Source organism: Pinus tabuliformis, chromosome 4_2, assembly GCF_031772625.1.
Source record: "Pinus tabuliformis cultivar Carrire ecotype Pingquan chromosome 4_2, CPIR1, whole genome shotgun sequence".
NCBI lineage: Eukaryota > Viridiplantae > Streptophyta > Pinopsida > Pinales > Pinaceae > Pinus > Pinus tabuliformis.
In genome coordinates this window covers 680,277,506-680,295,889 of record NC_142304.1, presented here as the reverse complement: position 1 = coordinate 680,295,889, position 18,384 = coordinate 680,277,506, and positions in this window count along the sequence as shown.

Below are 18,384 nucleotides of genomic sequence, written 5' to 3'. Positions count from 1 at the left end.
TGCAACTATCCACGTGCATAAGCAATTCCTCGTCAACTACACATACGCATAACTGCATGTAGTCAAGCATAAGAGATCAATTCTTGTAATTTTGATTTCTCCGCTCATTGTTAGTGTCCATTTTACCTGTTGTCTCACAACCATCTACATATTTTTATTTATGAATCATCCCATTTACCATTCCAAATATGAAAATTAAAAAATCCATGTCATAAACTATAAAGCATGAATTTCCATTTATCCACACGGCCTATCATGTATCTGATTGATCTTTTATCAAATTATTAGGCATATGAATGGACACTCTAATTTCCATATTTTTTCCTTGTTTATGGCATATTTAACTATACCTTACCATGGTAAGGCTTATATGATGGACTATTGATCCATTAATGTGCGGGCAGGGGGGGGTGGGAATATCTCACTAATTAGATTTTGACAAGTATATTATTTAATGGGTGACATACATGGCAGCAGCACATTAAGAAGATATAGCCCAAAATATATTGGTTACCCTTACGATCTCAGCACTTGACACATGTCTGTACCTTCTTTTAATGTTTGTACTTTATTTTAATGTAGAAAACATTATCGTTGTTAGAATCTCATCACATATCTGTACTATCCTTTAATGTAGAAAGTGTTACCATTGTTGTAACTAAACATGACTAACACAGAAATAATTGACCACTAACACAACCACACCGACGATATCAACTTCATTGATATATCCTTGGCCACTCCGACTTTTACAACATAATTAACAAGGCTTTATAAAAAAAGTCTGTGATAAAATTAGATATAAATATTTCACTATATATACGAAGGATAATTACACTTCACTCGTTCGATTTCACCCAGGACTCCTACCTGAATTATCAACCGCCTTCAACCACCTAACTATCAACCACTAAACGGTTAGTTGATTTATTTATTTCCGCTATATGCCTTCCTTTTTTTTGAAATGGGAGGTCATTGATCAACCTCATCAATCTCGACACGCAGGTGGACCAGACAGTCTCCACACTCTTCAACTACGTGAATACTGTCAATTGCATTATCGATTGGGGGTGATGCAGGTCGTTGGGAAGGACTTCCTGGTGCCCGATTCCTAATGTTTGTCTGTTACCATAACGAATAATTTACTTTATTTTTTTGTCTCTTACTGTGATGAAAAATTTATTTTATGCCTAAGCATTCATCTCAGTTTTTGGGGGCTTATGCTCTTCATTGTATCTCTTCCATTCTCCACCCATTGTCGCATTTAGATCACCTAATGATCTAGTTAGGTTGTGGACTCACAACAATGGTTAAGGGACTTAGTTTCGCTTTGAAAAGGACTCCCTTCCTATGCCACTGTGTGAAAATGTGAGCTATTAGATCATTGTGTTAGACGATCAAACTAATACGGTCCATTGGATTATTATTATCTTAACCACTATTGCACAATATTTTCTATTATGAAATTGATTGCTAGTGTAAAAACTGGAGGGTCATTGATTTAATTTGGCGTGAGTGGCATTATTGTCAGATTAGAGGAGCTAGTACACAATATTATTTATTATGTTGTTGAGTGCTAACATAAAAAGAGGAGGGTCATCGATTTAATGTAGTCAGATTGGTAGCCCCATCGAATTAGACAAAGAATAAAAACAAGTGTCAAGGAAATGGTCGTGACGGGAAACCAGATCTTGAATCTAATTAGTTTCTTTTGTCTTTTTGTAAACGGATCTTAGGTAAAAGGAACAAGAGTCGAGAATGAGAGATGAATATCTTAGGTACGCCATAGATTTTCTTGAGCTCAATGGCTGTAAACCGGAAGTTGGGCCTCCTTCCGTAACACAACATCGGTTGGGGTGAGGAAGTAACGGGAAATAGGTGGTGTTCACAATATGCCACTGTGATCATCGTATGCATTTGTATAATAATGTTTAGTAAACTAGAGGCTAAAATAAAAATGTGTAGTAAAAATGGGAAATTACAGATGAATTGACATCGCTTTCCATTCCATTTCTGTTCATTTCATTTATGTCTGTTTCTATAAATCAACGCTACAACTACGTGTTGGTTTTCAATAATATTGAAAAATAGAAGTTTGATTATGTATATGGTCATTGTCCATGATATCTTGAAAGGAAACTTGTTGTTTCCACGAAGTATCTTACTCACAGTTGCTTTTGTTAAATAACAAAAACAAAATCTTGCTCCAACTATAACATAATACAGCCTTAGCCGGAAATATATCCTCTACTTTGTATTTGGTTAGATATGTTAATTGTTATATCAATTCATTGGACTAGGTCCATCTAATGGGGACACATAAGAAAAAGTGGGTTAGCTTAATGGATCAAGTCCCATGATTAAAGTATTTTTGTTCTTTTTACTCTCATGTTTAGGGTTTATCTAAGTGATCTCTTCTGAGGAGGCATCCGATTGGTTCTCAGATCTCTGTAATGCACTATAAATATTAGAATACATATTTGCATATTTATGCTCTATGGTTTTATTTTTATTTTTTATGTTAGATGCTTTTTGGGTTCATTTGGGCAGAGATTCGAACCGTGGAGCTATAGAAAATCACTTCATATATGTATAAGAATCACCTTCAGGAGCCACACAGAGGAGTTGCTTTAACTTGTCATCACATAGGTGTATTGGAGAAGGGCCCATGCCCTAAGATTCAAAGCCACTGTAAACTTTAATGAAGAGATCTTTGAATGTCCCAGATATTGTTGTACTCAGAGATAGTCCCAAAAGCAAAGCGGGAACCTTCATACTTAGATGGATAAAAGTTCTGTTGTTTTGCCATATTCTCAGCAATATGTGCAATCAGAATTCGTTCTGAGATTTCAGTCCCATCAGCCCCCTACTCCACCTTCTGCTTCCAAATTCCTAGCATTCATACTTTCGATATTTCTTTAAAATACCCAACAACAACAACTATTTGTAGGCCCCGGGATTACTTCAACACAGTCATCCACAATCCCCAGTGAGTCCTATAATGTGTTTAACAACAAGACTGAATATTCCATTTTCCCAACTATCCCACAATTTATAATATTGCAATCATGGACATCTGCAAGCCTCCAACAATGAGGTTGCAAATCATTATAAGTGAAAGAAATGATACTCCAATTCCTTTTGAGGAACATCGACGAGATAAAGATGAATGGCTTCATGATGCTGCGATCAAAATGCTGTAATTCAAGGCTACCAATTAATCAAGTGGAGAAATGTTGCATTTGTGTCTGGAAATACTTCATCTAGATCATCTTATTCTATGCAAATTCCTCACAATTTCAATTATAGAAATCCAAATCTCAGTGCCCTCCAGTAACAACAATCAATAACCTAGAGAAACAACCCTAGTTCTTATGTATCTCTATTGTTTATATCTTAATTAACAAGTTTGAAATGCCCTAATCTTAATGAATAGGTCTCGCCCTCTTCTCTCGCATCCAGTGAGAACATGAGCTGAAGTTGGTAGGTATTCCTCTCTCGGTTGAGCCCTCAACCTCTTCCAATCCGATCAATGGGTTGAGATTGATTTTTTTATGAAACCAACTCACAAAAAGATAGAAAAGATAGATCAATGCCTTAGATATAAGCCTCTTCGAGGGAGCAACCTCCTTTACATTACACAAATGAACAATTCTTGGATGATACAAATGAAAAAACCTCCCTTCCATGTGTAGGAGTCTAAGGGGTCACAATATAACCAAGCCAACCTAACAATAATAATATAAAGGCACAAAATAACACTAGTGGGATTCCATGGGGCACAATAATAACAATAAGGGTTACAATGACAATGGTAATGGGGGAATCACTAGTATTATAGCAACCTACCATGCCCCTCTCTTTCAAAAAAGTGTTGTCCTCAATGCTTGAGTAGTTCTGGATGCTTCTGTATAAAATTTTCATTCTCCCATGTGGAATCTTCAACGGGTAAATATTCCACTTAATGAGATACTCTGAAATTGATCGATTTTTTATTTGTCAAGTTCCTGTTTCTTTGACTGCTTCAGGTTCCAATATGTTTTTTCCTTCCTCATCAAGTTATGGCAATATTTTTTGAACTGGAATCTTATCACCTATAGCTTTCTTTAAGAATGAAACATGGAAAATTGGGTTCACTCGGGAAGCTACAGGAAGATCCATTTTGTATGCCACAATACCTATCTTTTGCAACACCTTGTACAGAGCATAATACTTTGGTGATAATTTATTATCCTTATTAGCTTGCTTGAGGGACATTTGTTTATATGGTTGTAGTCATAGGAATACCCAATCACCTACATCAAAACTTATTTCGCTGCGATGTTGATATGTCTGTTGTTTCATTCTATTCTACACCAAGGTGAGGTTATCCTTTAAGAGTTGGAGAACTTGTTGCTGATGCTCGATGTGATCTTCCACTGCTTGAAACTTATAATTTTCTCTTAAATAAAATGTGATGGATGGTGGATGATATCCATAAAGTGCCATAAATGGGGTCATTTTTGTTGCAATATGGAAGAAAGTGTTATACCACCATTCATCGAGAGGCAACCATTTGACCCATTATGTTTGTTTATCAGATACAAAGCAACGAAGATATCCTTCCAAACATTTGTTTACTATCTTAATTTGCCCATCAGCTTTAGGATGATAAGATATTCTATGAGTTAATTGAGAACCAATACAGGAAAATAATTATGTCTAAAAATTTCCAGTGAAAATGGGATCTCTGTCGCTTACAATAATCTTTGGGTTTCCATGTAACTTTTGAATTTTTTCCATAAATGCCGTAAAGACCATACTCACTTTAAATGGATGAGATAATGCACAAAAGTGTGCATACTTGGTAAGTTGGTCAACTACCACCATGATAAAACTCTTTCCTTTGGACTTGGGTAAACCTGTGATAAAATCCATTGAAACCTCCTCCCAATGTTGGCTTGGAATCGATAAAGGTTTTCATAGTCTTGTGGTCTTAATTGTTTCAACTTTATTTTTTTGGCAAACCAAACATTTATCCACAAATTTTTTAATATCCAATTTAAGGTCATCTGAAAAAAATCCTTCTTAACTTTGTGGTAGGTTTTTAGAAATCTTGAGTGCCCTCCTAAAGGAGAGGTGTACAATTCCCTAAGAATATTTTGTTTCAGTTTGGAATTCTTACATAGGTATAACCTATCCTTGTACTATAACGAATCATTTTTAGAGCTAAATGTATCAAATGTACTGGGATCTTGTTGTATCTTTTGAATGAGTGCCCATAATTCCTCATCATTCTTCTATTCATCCCTTGCCTTGTTTATCCAATATAGTTGGATAATAGAAATGGTGCAAAGAAATGCTTCCACATCCTCATCTTTTCTTGAGAGTGCATCTACCACAACATTTTTCTTCCCTTTTTTGTAGATGATTTCAGAGTCATAGCCCAACATCTTTGTGACCCATTTTTGCTACTCTTCTAAAGATAATCTTTGTTGTAAAAATTATTTAAGACTATCATGATCTATTTTTACCTTGAAGTGTCTTCCCATTAGGTAGGGTCACCATTTCTTAAGTGCATGTAGTATTGCCAACATTTCCTTCTCAGAAATAGCTTTGTGTAAATAGTTTCCTTTGATTGGACGACTTTCGAAAGTAATGGGTCTTTCTTCTTGCATTAAAAAAACACCAATTCCATTTCCTAAGGCATCGCATTCCACAGTAAAGGTTTTGGTGAAGTCTGGTGTAGCTAAGACTAGTGCTTGGCACATTGCCTCTTTAAGATGTTTAAAGGCCTTTGTTGCTTCTGGAGTCCATGAGAATGCATCTTTCGTCAATAATGTTGTTAGAGGTGCTGCTATTCTCCCATAATTCTTAACAAACTTGCGATAATATCCCGTCAACCTAACAAATCCTCGTAGATTCTTTATGGATGTGGGGATTTTCCATTCCTTAATGGTTTTAATTTTTCTAGGGTCTACCTTAACACCTTCATGAGATACAATATGACCCATATATTCCACATCTTGTACTCCAAAGAAACATTTGGAGATTTTTCCATATAATTGTTTATCCTTGAATAGTTTGAGCATGGAATTCATCAAACCTTGAAATGTAGAAGGTGCATTAGTAAGTCCAAAATGCATGACCAAAAATTCATAATGACCCTCATGAGTTCTAAATGTTCTTTTTGGAATTTCTTCAATCTTCATTTTGATTTGATGATATCCTGAACGAGGATCCAACTTCGTGAAGTAAATTGATCCATGCAATTCATCCAATAATTAATCAATGATAGGAATGGGAAATTTATCTTTAATAGTGAGCTTGTTGAGCTCCCTATAATCTGGACACATGTGCCATGATCCATCCTTCTTGTGAATCAATACTGCTAGAGCAGACAAAGAACTTTGACTTGGTTGAATTATACTAGCTTCTAGAACTTCTGTAACCATACGTTCAATTTCACTCTTTTGTGTATAGGGATATCTATAAGGCCTCATGTTTGGAGGAATACTTCCTGGAATCAAATTGATATAATGATCATGATCACAAATAGGTGGGAGGTCTTTGGGAGTCTCAAATACCTTGGAACGATTGTCCAAGACTTTTTGGAGATCTAGATAAATGGATGATTTCGATGTGGGAACCTATAGTGAGCATAATTTTGTAGTTATGCCTTGTTGTTCTTTTGTTAGAAGCTTTTTCATTCAACTTCCTTTCTATTGTGGGGAAAAATGCCTATGCAGGACGATCCTATCCACCTAAGGTGTGACAGTGCCTTAGCAACAAACAGAGACAGCTATTCTAGTATTCTTCCTTTGTGAATTAAGAATGAAGAGAAATGGATGGACTAACCGGTGTCTTCCGTTTGTCCCTTGATCCGGTTTCTCTTCTCTTTGGGACTTCCCAGCTACTTGTCTTCTCGCTCGCCCAGCTTCAACAGGTCTCTGCAAGATCACAAGAGAAGAACACTACACAAAGACATAGATTCATAATCATAACTAGTTCAGGATTAGAAGTAAAATAAACATACTAATGCAATCATACATCAAAGATACATCAGTATATAGGAGAAACCAAGATAGCTTTATTGATGAATAACAAGGTTCAGGAAGAGATACAACCCAAAGAGCTCCAATCCAGCATCTCCTTCCTAGCAAAATGGAATTCCTATATTCACCTCCCTTCAAAGCATTAAGCACCCAATGATTCCAATCTCAAACCAATAGCAATTCTTTGCAATAAGAAAATTCCAGCCTCTAGATCTCATGGAGGAGAGATCCATATATAGATGTATGGAGAGAGGATGAGTCAGCTCGAGATCTGACTAGTGTCCTCTCCCTCTGTCAGTTCTTCATTCCACTTGGAGGTTCTTGCTTCCACTTGGAGATTTGGAACCTCTTACTCATCATTAGTCGAATTCACTGAGGCAAGTTTCATTGAGGAAGATTTTGGAAGCTTCCTGGGTCTTGACACCTCTTGGAATGAACTTGCCATTTGTCAACTCCCGCTCAGCGCACCCTGGTAGTGCTTCTACCTGCGTTGCAGTGCAGGTAGCCAGTGTTGACTTTGACATTCAGCACAGACAGCTAGTGGAGCCACTGAATTGACTTGTTTTTGAGTAGTTTCTGGTGGAGAACTTCTGTGAATTGCTGTGGTTTGTTAGCCTTGTTCCTCTAGGGGTAGGAACAACATGTTTAGGGACTTTGGATCCCTTAGATTATGGACATTTCATGCTTAATGCTGTAAGGCACAAAAATGTCTATAACAGTTGCCCCCTAAAGTATGAGGCTGTTTATCGGGTGAAATGCTTTATCCAGGAGGATCCGAAGTTCATCCAATGCTGGGAGGAGACCTGTAATAATATACAATACAATACATTATTTTTCATACTGCTTTCATGATCTTGCTGAGGCGGGTATTCCCATGCTCAGCTTTATAAATTCATTTTTCTGTACATAGAACAGACAATCGTCTGAGGGTAGACTGATAATTTTGATGAAATTATCATCCTTTGGGTAGGATGATTATCTGCTGCAATGATGTACATGCCAATGTCTTTATCTTTCCTGAATATATATCGCAGCCTGGATGGATGAAACTAGATCCGGGGTCTTCAAACTCGTTCGATCTTCACTCTAAGTACAAGTTGATCCATGTGAGAAATGTTCTGAAGTCGAACATGGAAAGACATCGCTTGATTACTGGTCAATGAGGTAAATCGTTAACAAGCGCGAGAGGAATCACCGATAATGATAATGACCCTCAAGGAACTGCAGTACAATTCACGTGGTGTGAATAAAGGACTTGGCGTCGAACACCACGCAAAATCTTTCGATCGAAGGTCATTGATGTATACCTGTCGCCGGAAGTGAGAAACTTGCCATTGAGGCATGCAAGCTTCAAAGTACTGAAGGGGTTGTTCCTAGATCAACTTCTTGGATAATGAGCTGATGTCGACAAGAAGCGATCCATCAAAGGAGGGCCTTAATGAATCCCACATAAATGACATGGAACGGAGCTAATGATTTTGATGGAGGTGAAAACGATCTGTGACATATGATTCAGGGGGGCGGTCATGAAAGGATGAAGGATAATGTATGGCAGTGGATGGGACACGGTTCACTTTTCTGAACGACTTCTCTTGAACATATGGCGACACTGATGCGATGGATCGGTAGCATTACCCCAAATATGGATGGTATGGCGAGACCATGGTGATGTGACCAGTGAATGAAAACAACCCAACCCGATTGTGGTACGGAGGAAAAGTGTCATGTTCAAGAGCGACTTGCTACCATCAAAGTTTTCTTGAGTTTCTCCCAATTTTTCCCCAGTCATTGCTGACCAGTACCTCTTTATTTTTGTCAAGCTTGAGGAGGATAACATATGCTTGTTCTATAACCAACAATGTAAACTTTGAAACGGGAACTGATACTGTTACCCGTTTCGTAGAGATAGCAAAAAAATGACCCGATTTTCAAAAGTGGTGATGCAGAATACACATGTTTTTTTTAGAACATGGTTTTTGGAACTTTAATTTTTTTTCATGTTCAAGAATGAAATCAAGTTTTAGAATGGTATTGATTTTCATGCTGATTTTAAAAAGTGAGTATTCTGCATCACACTCTTTTTTTAAAAGACCTATTTTTTGACTTTTAATTTTCTAGTGTGTGAAATGTAAAAAAATATTTTCGAAATTTGATAGTTTTTGAAGTCGTCATTTTATTCATATTTTCTTGTTCTCTATCTTAATTTTTTTTTTTTTAGGGGGGTATTTATTGTTTTGCGTTTTTAAATTAGAAAGTCGATAGTTTGAATTTTAGATAATCTACATATTTATACATCCTTAATTAATTTTTCAATCCACATGAAATAATTGTTTCTAAAAAACAACATTTTTTAACAATGGACATAAAAATAACCATTTTTAACATAAATATAACAAAAAAACTAAACGTTTTGATAATTTTTTGCTAGAATTAACATGTCAAAATCACAATTTTTATACAAAAATATTAACTAAAAATGGTCAAATAATAGTTTTTTTTATGAATTTCATGTCAAAAAAATAATAATAACAACTTTTTTTTTCAAAAAATAATAATTAACTTAAAAATCAATGCGAAAATCACAATTTTGCTCTCTCTTTCTTTCACATACCAGACTCTTGATGGAAATTTCACCTCTTTTGAACTTTTCCAATCTGAGATTAGCTTCTTATCACTTAAAGCACTTGAAATATTTGTAGGCATGAGCTCAGGTGGAGTTCGTTCACCAATGTTTTTTGAAGATACACCTTTAAGACTCTTTGGTCCAGAAAGATTCAAAGAAATTTTCCTTGATGCCATTTTCCTAAAAAAAACCACATAAATTAGTAAATAAAAAAACATATTAACTTAAATTAACAACAAAAATATACCATAAATTTTTTATTTGTATAATTAGAATTGCCCAGCCACCTCTAACGGGCAGGCGGGTCGATGGGCGAGCGGGAGGTCAGGTGAGGGATAATGAGACTAAGTGCACAATTAGGCAAGTATGGGCGAGCCCCTACCCATGCGCCCCCCACAACCCCCTGACGACTACATTGAAGCCCTGGCCCCATTAACTTATTCCTCTCATGAGAGATCTCTTGTCTGGATTCACTACACATTAATAATTAAAGTAACACGCCTGATCCAATCTCCAAAAATGATGATGATGACAAATCCCTCGATATGATTACCAAGTTATTGTACTCCCTGCATCCATCAAATCTGTGTTTTCTCTTTGTTTCGCTCGCCAACTCTGTATTTATTTGTGGTCCATCCTTTGCATGCCACGCTAGATGTTTGTTTTCAGCGGAATTTTCTGTTTGAACGAAGCTTCCTAAGCTTCCCGCCCTCCCGGGCCCCCCTCCCCTTTCCTCACCCTACCCCCTACCGTCCCCCCACACTCCCGCGCCCCAATCCCCCTACCCCTGCCCCCCATTCCCCCAACCCCTCCCCGCGGCTGCCCCTCGCCACTGCGCCCACCCCCGCAACCCCCGCCCAACTGTACCCTTCACCAGCCCTCACCCACCCCTACCCCCGTGCCCTACCCCGCACCTACCCCCCACCTGCCTCCCCCTTACACCCTACCCACGCCCTACCCTTACCCACCTTACCCCCTACCCCCTCTCCCCACCTTACCCCCTACCCCCTACCCGCGCACCCCCCTACCCCCTACACCCCCCAACCCCCTACCCCCCCCACCTTACCCCCTACCCCCCCCACCTTACCCCCTACCCGCGCACCCCCCCTTACCCCCTACGCCCTACACCCCCCCATCCCCTACCGCCTACCCCGCCCCCCCCCCGTCACCCCCCCCGTCACCCCCGCACACCCCCTACCCCCCCCTAGTCAAAGTGAAAATTGGCACTTCAAAGATCACATCCAATGTTCTTTCCAACCACCTTCAAGACTGCTCCAAACAATCCTACTTCTATTATCTCTTATTACTAAAGCATGGTTACAAGTGTTTTACTTGTTTTATGTGTATTTTAGTGCCTTTGGCCTCCTAAGTTATGGCCTGTATCTCTAACTACTTTTGATTCTCTATCATAAGTTGCTAGCAATTTCTTTATAATAAAGAATAGTGAACAAATCTGATCAAAGTGAATCTACTATTACTAAAACATGGTTACAAGTGTTTTATTTGTTTTGTGTGTATTTTAGTGCCTTTGGCCTCCTAAGTTATGGCCTGTATCTCTAACTACTTTTGATTCTTTATCATACATTGCTAGCAATTTCTTTATAATAAAGAATAGTGAACAAATCTGGTCAAAGTGAATCTACTTGTATTTCACAAATAGATGTACTTTTTTTTATGAATGAATAAAACTTTGGTTTAAAAGAATTAATATATATATATATATATATATCTATATATATATATATATATATATATATATATAATAAACATAATTAGTATTCAAAAAACAATCAAAATTTAATGTAAAAAACATAAAAATTTAATTAATACAGAAATTGTAAATTATATATATATATATATATATATATATATATATGATTGAATGACTAAAAGTCAAAATTTAATGATAAAAAATATAATCTTATTTTAAAATATACTTTAATTAACATGAAAATTGTAAAATTTAAATAATTGGAACAAGACTCTTTAAATTTACACCTTTATTAGCAAAATTAACAAAATTGTTAATTTACCGTAAAAATAAAACTAAAATTCTGTTCAAAAGCAAGCTAGTTTCTCATGTTTTTCCAAAGAAAAGACATCCACATTATATAATATAAAACTATTTCACTTTAAAAATTTAAAATTGCCAACTATATGTAATATCGTTAAAAAATTGAAGTAATTTTTTAGAAATATATTATTAAACATTTTATAATTTAATATTAAAAATTTTCAATATTTATAAACTTTTAAGATAATTTAAGTTTTTTCTTCAAAATTCTCACAAAATATGCTCCTGGGTCGATTCCCGGAATCGAAATTCTGTTCAAAAGCAAGCTAGTTTCTCATGTTTTTCCAAAGAAAAGACATCCACATTATATAATATAAAACTATTTCACTTTAAAAATTTAAAATTGCCAACTATATGTAATATTGTTAAAAAATTGAAGTAATTTTTTAGAAATATATTATTAAACATTTTATAATTTAATATTAAAAATTTTCAATATTTATAAACTTTTAAGATAATTTAAGTTTTTTCTTCAAAATTCTCACAAAATATGCTCTTGGGTCGATTCCCGGAATCGACGTCGATTCCGGGAATCGACCCAGGAGCATATTTTGTGAGAATTTTGAAGAAAAAACTTATATTATCTTAAAAGTTTATAAATATTGAAAATTTTTAATATTAAATTATAAAATGTTTAATAATATATTTCTAAAAAATTACTTCAATTTTTTAACGATATTACATATAGTTGGCAATTTTAAATTTTTAAAGTGAAATAGCTTTATATTATATAATGTGGATGTCTTTTGTTTGGAAAAACATCAGAAACTAGCTTGCTTTTGAACAGAATTTTAGTTTTATTTTTACGGTAAATTAACAATTTTGTTAATTTTGCTAATAAGGTGTAAATTTAAAGAGTCTTGTTCCAATTATTTAAATTTTACAATTTTCATGTTAATTAAAGTATATTTTAAAATAAGATTATATTTTTTATCATTAAATTTTGAGTTTTAGTCATTCAATCATATATATATATATATATATATAATTGTAACTACAGAATTTTAGTTTTATTTTTACGGTAAATTAACAATTTTGTTAATTTTGCTAATAAGGTGTAAATTTAAAGAGTCTTGTTCCAATTATTTAAATTTTACAATTTTCATGTTAATTAAAGTATATTTTAAAATAAGATTATATTTTTTATCATTAAATTTTGAGTTTTAGTAATTCAATCATATATATATATATATATATATATATAATTTACAATTTCTGTATTAATTAAATGTTTATGTTTTTTACATTAAATTTTGATTGTTTTTTGAATACTAATTATGTTTATATATATATATATATATATATATATATATATATATATATATATATATATATATATATTTAATTCTTTTAAACCAAAGTTTTATTCATTCATAAAAAAAAAAGTACATCTATTTGTGAAATACAAGTAGATTCACTTTGACCAGATTTGTTCACTATTCTTTATTATAAAGAAATTGCTAGCAATGTATGATAAAGAATCAAAAGTAGTTAGAGATACAGGCCATAACTTAGGAGGCCAAAGGCACTAAAATACACACAAAACAAATAAAACACTTGTAACCATGTTTTAGTAATAGTAGATTCACTTTGATCAGATTTGTTCACTATTCTTTATTATAAAGAAATTGCTAGCAACTTATGATAGAGAATCAAAAGTAGTTAGAGATACAGGCCATAACTTAGGAGGCCAAAGGCACTAAAATACACATAAAACAAGTAAAACACTTGTAACCATGCTTTAGTAATAAGAGATAATAGAAGTAGGATTGTTTGGAGCAGTCTTGAAGGTGGTTGGATAGAACATTGGATGTGATCTTTGAAGTGCCAATTTTCACTTTGACTAGGGGGGTAGGGGGTGGGCGAGGGTGGGGGGGATGGGGGGGTAGGGGGTTGTGGGGGGGGGGTGTAGGGGGTAGGGGGTAAGGCGGGGGGTAGGGGGGTGGTTAAGGGTAGGGGGTTGGGAGGGGCAAGGATAAGGTGGGGGGTAGGGTGTGGGCGAGGGGGGGGGGGGGTAACGGTAGGGCGCGGGTAGGGTGTAAGGAGTGGGGGGGGGGGTAGGGTAGGGCACAGGGGTAGGGGTGGATGGGGGCTGGGGAAGGGTACAGTTGGGTGGGGGTTGGGGGGTTTGGCGCAGTGTCAGTGATATAATTTGTTCATAATGTCATGTTTTTTTAGTTTTATAGTTGAAAAATTTTCAATTTCTTTTGTATCTAACATGTTGTGGTTGAAAACATGTTAAATTTATACTTAGGAAAGAAAAATGATATTCTACCAGAAACATTAATGTGTTTTTTCCTTAAAATTTAACTTTGTTTGAGACATAAAAAATTGGTTTTATTAGCATTTTTTAAAAAGTTTGAAAATTGACCCTAAAAAAAAAATCATTATTCCAGTATCAACACTTTCATTTTGAAGCTATATTTTGCACGAAAATTTCGTAGTAAATTTTGTAGTCACTGCCATTTTTAAAACACGTTCAAAATTGACACCTAAAAAAAAAAACATCGTTCCAGTATACACACTTTTCGTTTTTAGCACTGTTTTTGATGTTTTTTTGGGGTTTTTTGGCCAGAGTTCCCGTTTTGAGTTTATAGTTCCCGTTTCAAAGTTTACATTGTTAACCTGCCCTTCGGGCAAGCCCATCGCTATGCTTTAACGAGCCTAGCGATAGTGAAACTCGTTCTCATCTAAAGACAAGTTTGTCGTTATTTAATGATTTTAACGAGTCTAACGACAAGGATAACTTGGTCCTTTTCATTTTTAGAGAGTCTGAAAAGGTACATAAAGTTAACTCCAAAAGTCCTTTTTCGTCATCTAATCCCTTAGGTCCGAAAAAGTGTAAAACAATACATAAGGGATGATTTTTCGATAGTTTTAACGAGCCGAACAAAACAAGCGCTCGATCTTTTTGTGCAATAATCCCTCAGGTCCAAAAAGATTAAAATCTAGAGGAGGGATAGCACTTCCTGTCCCTTTAACGAGCTGGAAGGCCAAGGACTCGGAAATATTTTCATATTTTACGAGTCAGATGAAAAGAGCTTAAAGAAGACTCGTCTTTTGAGGAACGAGTGATAAAACAGGTTAGCAGCTGATTCCAGGTACAGGTTGGAATTTTCCAATCACGGCAGTGTCACAAGGATGGCCAGGTGAAATCACTCTTCGCAGCTGTTCCTCAAAATGGGTAAACAATCATATGGAGATGAACGATCGGCCAATGGAAAAGTGGAGGTGACGGTGCAAACACGACCAAGGCTTTAATGGCTGATAAATTACATTCACAGTGGTTATTAACCGGGTAGTGGTTCATTTTTTATTTTAAAATGAGCTTAAACGCTGGTGGAAACACTTCCTCATTGCTTATGTTTATTTTTTAACGAGCATGAAGTCTGCGTTAAAACTGCTCGGATCTTGCATTTATTTTTTAACGAGCATGAACTGTGTGCTAAAACTGCTCGATTATATGGTCAAATTTTGATTTTTTACCATAACTAGCTTTGCCCTTTTCAAAGATAGTACTGTATCCTCAATTGCTGCATCAAACTAGTTAGAAATGAATAACATTTGTTTGAAAATGAGATTAAAACCCTAATATTTCGCTTTGAACTACGTAAAAAGCAATTAAAAAGTGTTTTTTACCTCTCATTTTACCATTTCATTTGAACTTGGTTTGTTGGAGCTTTGGAGGTGCCTCTTCCCCCTTGATTTTCATCAGCTGATTCCGGGAGATTCTGCGGACGATTTTCGGCGCCGTCTGGACCAGGTAGGAGCTAAACTTGAGCTCTTTCATTTCATGGTTTCTTTTCTGCATTCTGTACTTGTTTTCATGTTTTCTTGAGCCCCTGGGTTTCATTAGGGCGCTCTGCCATCAGCGCACTTGGTTCACTCGAAACCTGTGCTGAATGTCAAGCTGCTTGAGGGCAGTTTGACCTTCAACGCAGGTGGAACACTGGCTAGTTGTGCTGGGCACATAAAATAGCTTTGTTGCACAGTTTTTGATGAAAATTTTGCCAGTTTCTCATCAAATCCAGGATCTAACTCCTCTCATGTTTGTTTTTCAGAGATTATTGGAGCAAAATGACCCTTACATGGCGAGAACGAGAACATGAAGAAGAGGACATGATTGCCCTCCATGATCCTGTCACGGTGAACGCGCTGCGGAACTGTGGCCTGCTGAAGTTCTTCCGTATCTCTAGTATGAGAGCGCAGATCTCCTTACTGCAGTATATGCTTGATGCTTGGGATCCTATCAACCAAGTATTTCAGATTAGGGGCAAATCTATCCCCTTGACCGTAGTAGACATTTACTTCTTGACTGGCTTGTCGAGGCGGGGTGCTCCCATTTCTTTGTCAGGTTCGGCCCGAGGGAATGACTCCGTGAGAGATTATGTCCGCCAGTATTGCAGGGAAGGATCTCAGCCGAGCAGGGACGGCAAGGTCGTTATCCGTGAGATTACTGACAGGTCTCTTAGGCCCATTCTGTATACTATTGGTAGGATGGCCGGTAGTGCATCTCTTCATGTTGCCAACAGATCCTATGTTCAGCACGCCTTGGAGTGTCTCCAACCGAAAGTATTCAACTGGTGTGATGCAGTACTTCTTCAGATGAAAAGCCAATTGACCAAGGTAAAGGACGGGAAGTTGAAGAACTTTGGATTTGGTTCTATTTTGACTGCCTTTGCCTTGGAGAAGATACCACTGATGCAACCTCAGTATATTGCACTCGACTTGCCTTCTCCTACCGAGCCACGCATGCAGAGATGGGTTGATCACATGTCTAGGCATGCTGGTCAATCTCAGATTTCTTTCACTGATACCTTCTTCAGGTGGTTCGAGCATCAGGAGATGGTCTATTCTGAGTATCCATATGTTGGCATGGATTTCCGAGGTGATCCGGATTTGGTACTGCCGGATGGCGAACAGTGGGGCGCTATTGGTAAAATCTTTGACCATATCACTGTTTACTGTTTTTATTTATAATGTCCTCGTGCTTTATTCTATCAAGACTTTAATCAAACTCATGTGTGCATGCAGATGTTGGTCCTGTTCGTCCAGCAGTTCGCCCGAGAGCGCCAATCGCTGCCCCAGCAGGGGAGACTGCTGGGAGGGTTATTCTTCGCGACCTTGATGTGGCCGAGACCCTCACAGTTGTTCAGAAGCAGGTTGAGAGCCTTACTCTTGGCATTCCGGATGTGCGGATCGACGAGTTACCTTTACAGTTGCAGCGGCATACTACTGGTGTGCCTAGACGATGGACTCGTCTCTTGCGCATGATTGCATAGGCCGTGACGTGCTATCATGAGCATCACTAGGCTAGGGTGCCCCCTAGCATTTTTGAGTTTTCAGGTCATGCGACCAATTTTTGTCTTGGTTACAGAACATTATGGGTAAACGATAAACAACTTATATATATATATATTTTGATTTTCGGGGTTTATTCTAGTTGAGTTATATGATCCACTTGTACAACATTGATGATGCATTTCTTTTTATAAATGTTGCAAATGTCTATCTAACACATAGTTTGCTAATGAGTCGGTTAATGTGTTTAAGTTTCTGGAAATATGCTGGTATTGAATTAAATCAAACTGTCTTTCCAAAATCTTAACCCTTAGAAACATACGATAAATAGCTGGGTTGCGGACGGAATATATACCATTGAGTTGTAGTATCACGAGTTGTGAGTCTAGCCTGACGATTAGTCGGCGTATACCATGGGTGATGGCATCAGAGAGTAGTTCTATCAACGCGCTATACTCAGCGATATTATTCGTTGATTGCCCAATACACACACCTCTGAAACTTACTAACTCGCCGCTTGGATCAAAAATGGCCCAGGCCGCGGAGGACAGGTTCTGCGGACTACGACTCGCTCCATCATCATATCCCACACATGTCTCAGAAAGGTTCGACATCTGCAATGAATGTAAAAAAGGTGGATTACTCGACCAAAACAAACACTTTAGCGAAAACAAAATACAACAAAAGCATGCAAGTTACTATTTAAGCATAGTAACGCTTAAGGTACAACCCGTTGCGAGGTTGCTCCAGTGGAATTCCGTCATAATCCATTAACTCGTAGGCTCCTTTTGCTAACACTCGTTTAAAAATGTAGGGGCCCATCCATAAAGAATTAAATTGACCTGCTCCCAATTTATCGGATTCTTGGTCGTAAAGCAAGACCAAGTCACCTTCTGAGAAGACACGGGGTTTGACATTCTTGTCGAACTGCGCCTTGACTTGTTTCTTATGGGCTTCGTTAGCCAAAGCGGCGTCACGACGGGTTTCACCCAATTGGATTAATTCCAAGAAACGGGCCTCTTCTTCTGAAGTTCCGGGGAGGAGGTCGATTGCGAGTTTAAGAGACGAAATTTCGCACTGGAGTGGTAAGACTGCCTCCAGGCCATACACCAGTTGGAAAGGTGTGAACCCGGTCGCATTTCTTACTGATGTTCGGTAAGCCCACAAGGCTGAGTACAAGATTAGGTGCCACCTTCTTTTGTTAACTCCGATCATCCTTTGCAACATACGCTTCAGGACCTTGTTGATCGCTTCAACTTGTCCGTTGGCTTGCGGATAATACGGGGTAGAGCTGTCGTGAGATAGCCCTAGCTTGGCAGCTAATTCAACCATCATGTGATTGCGAAAATGCG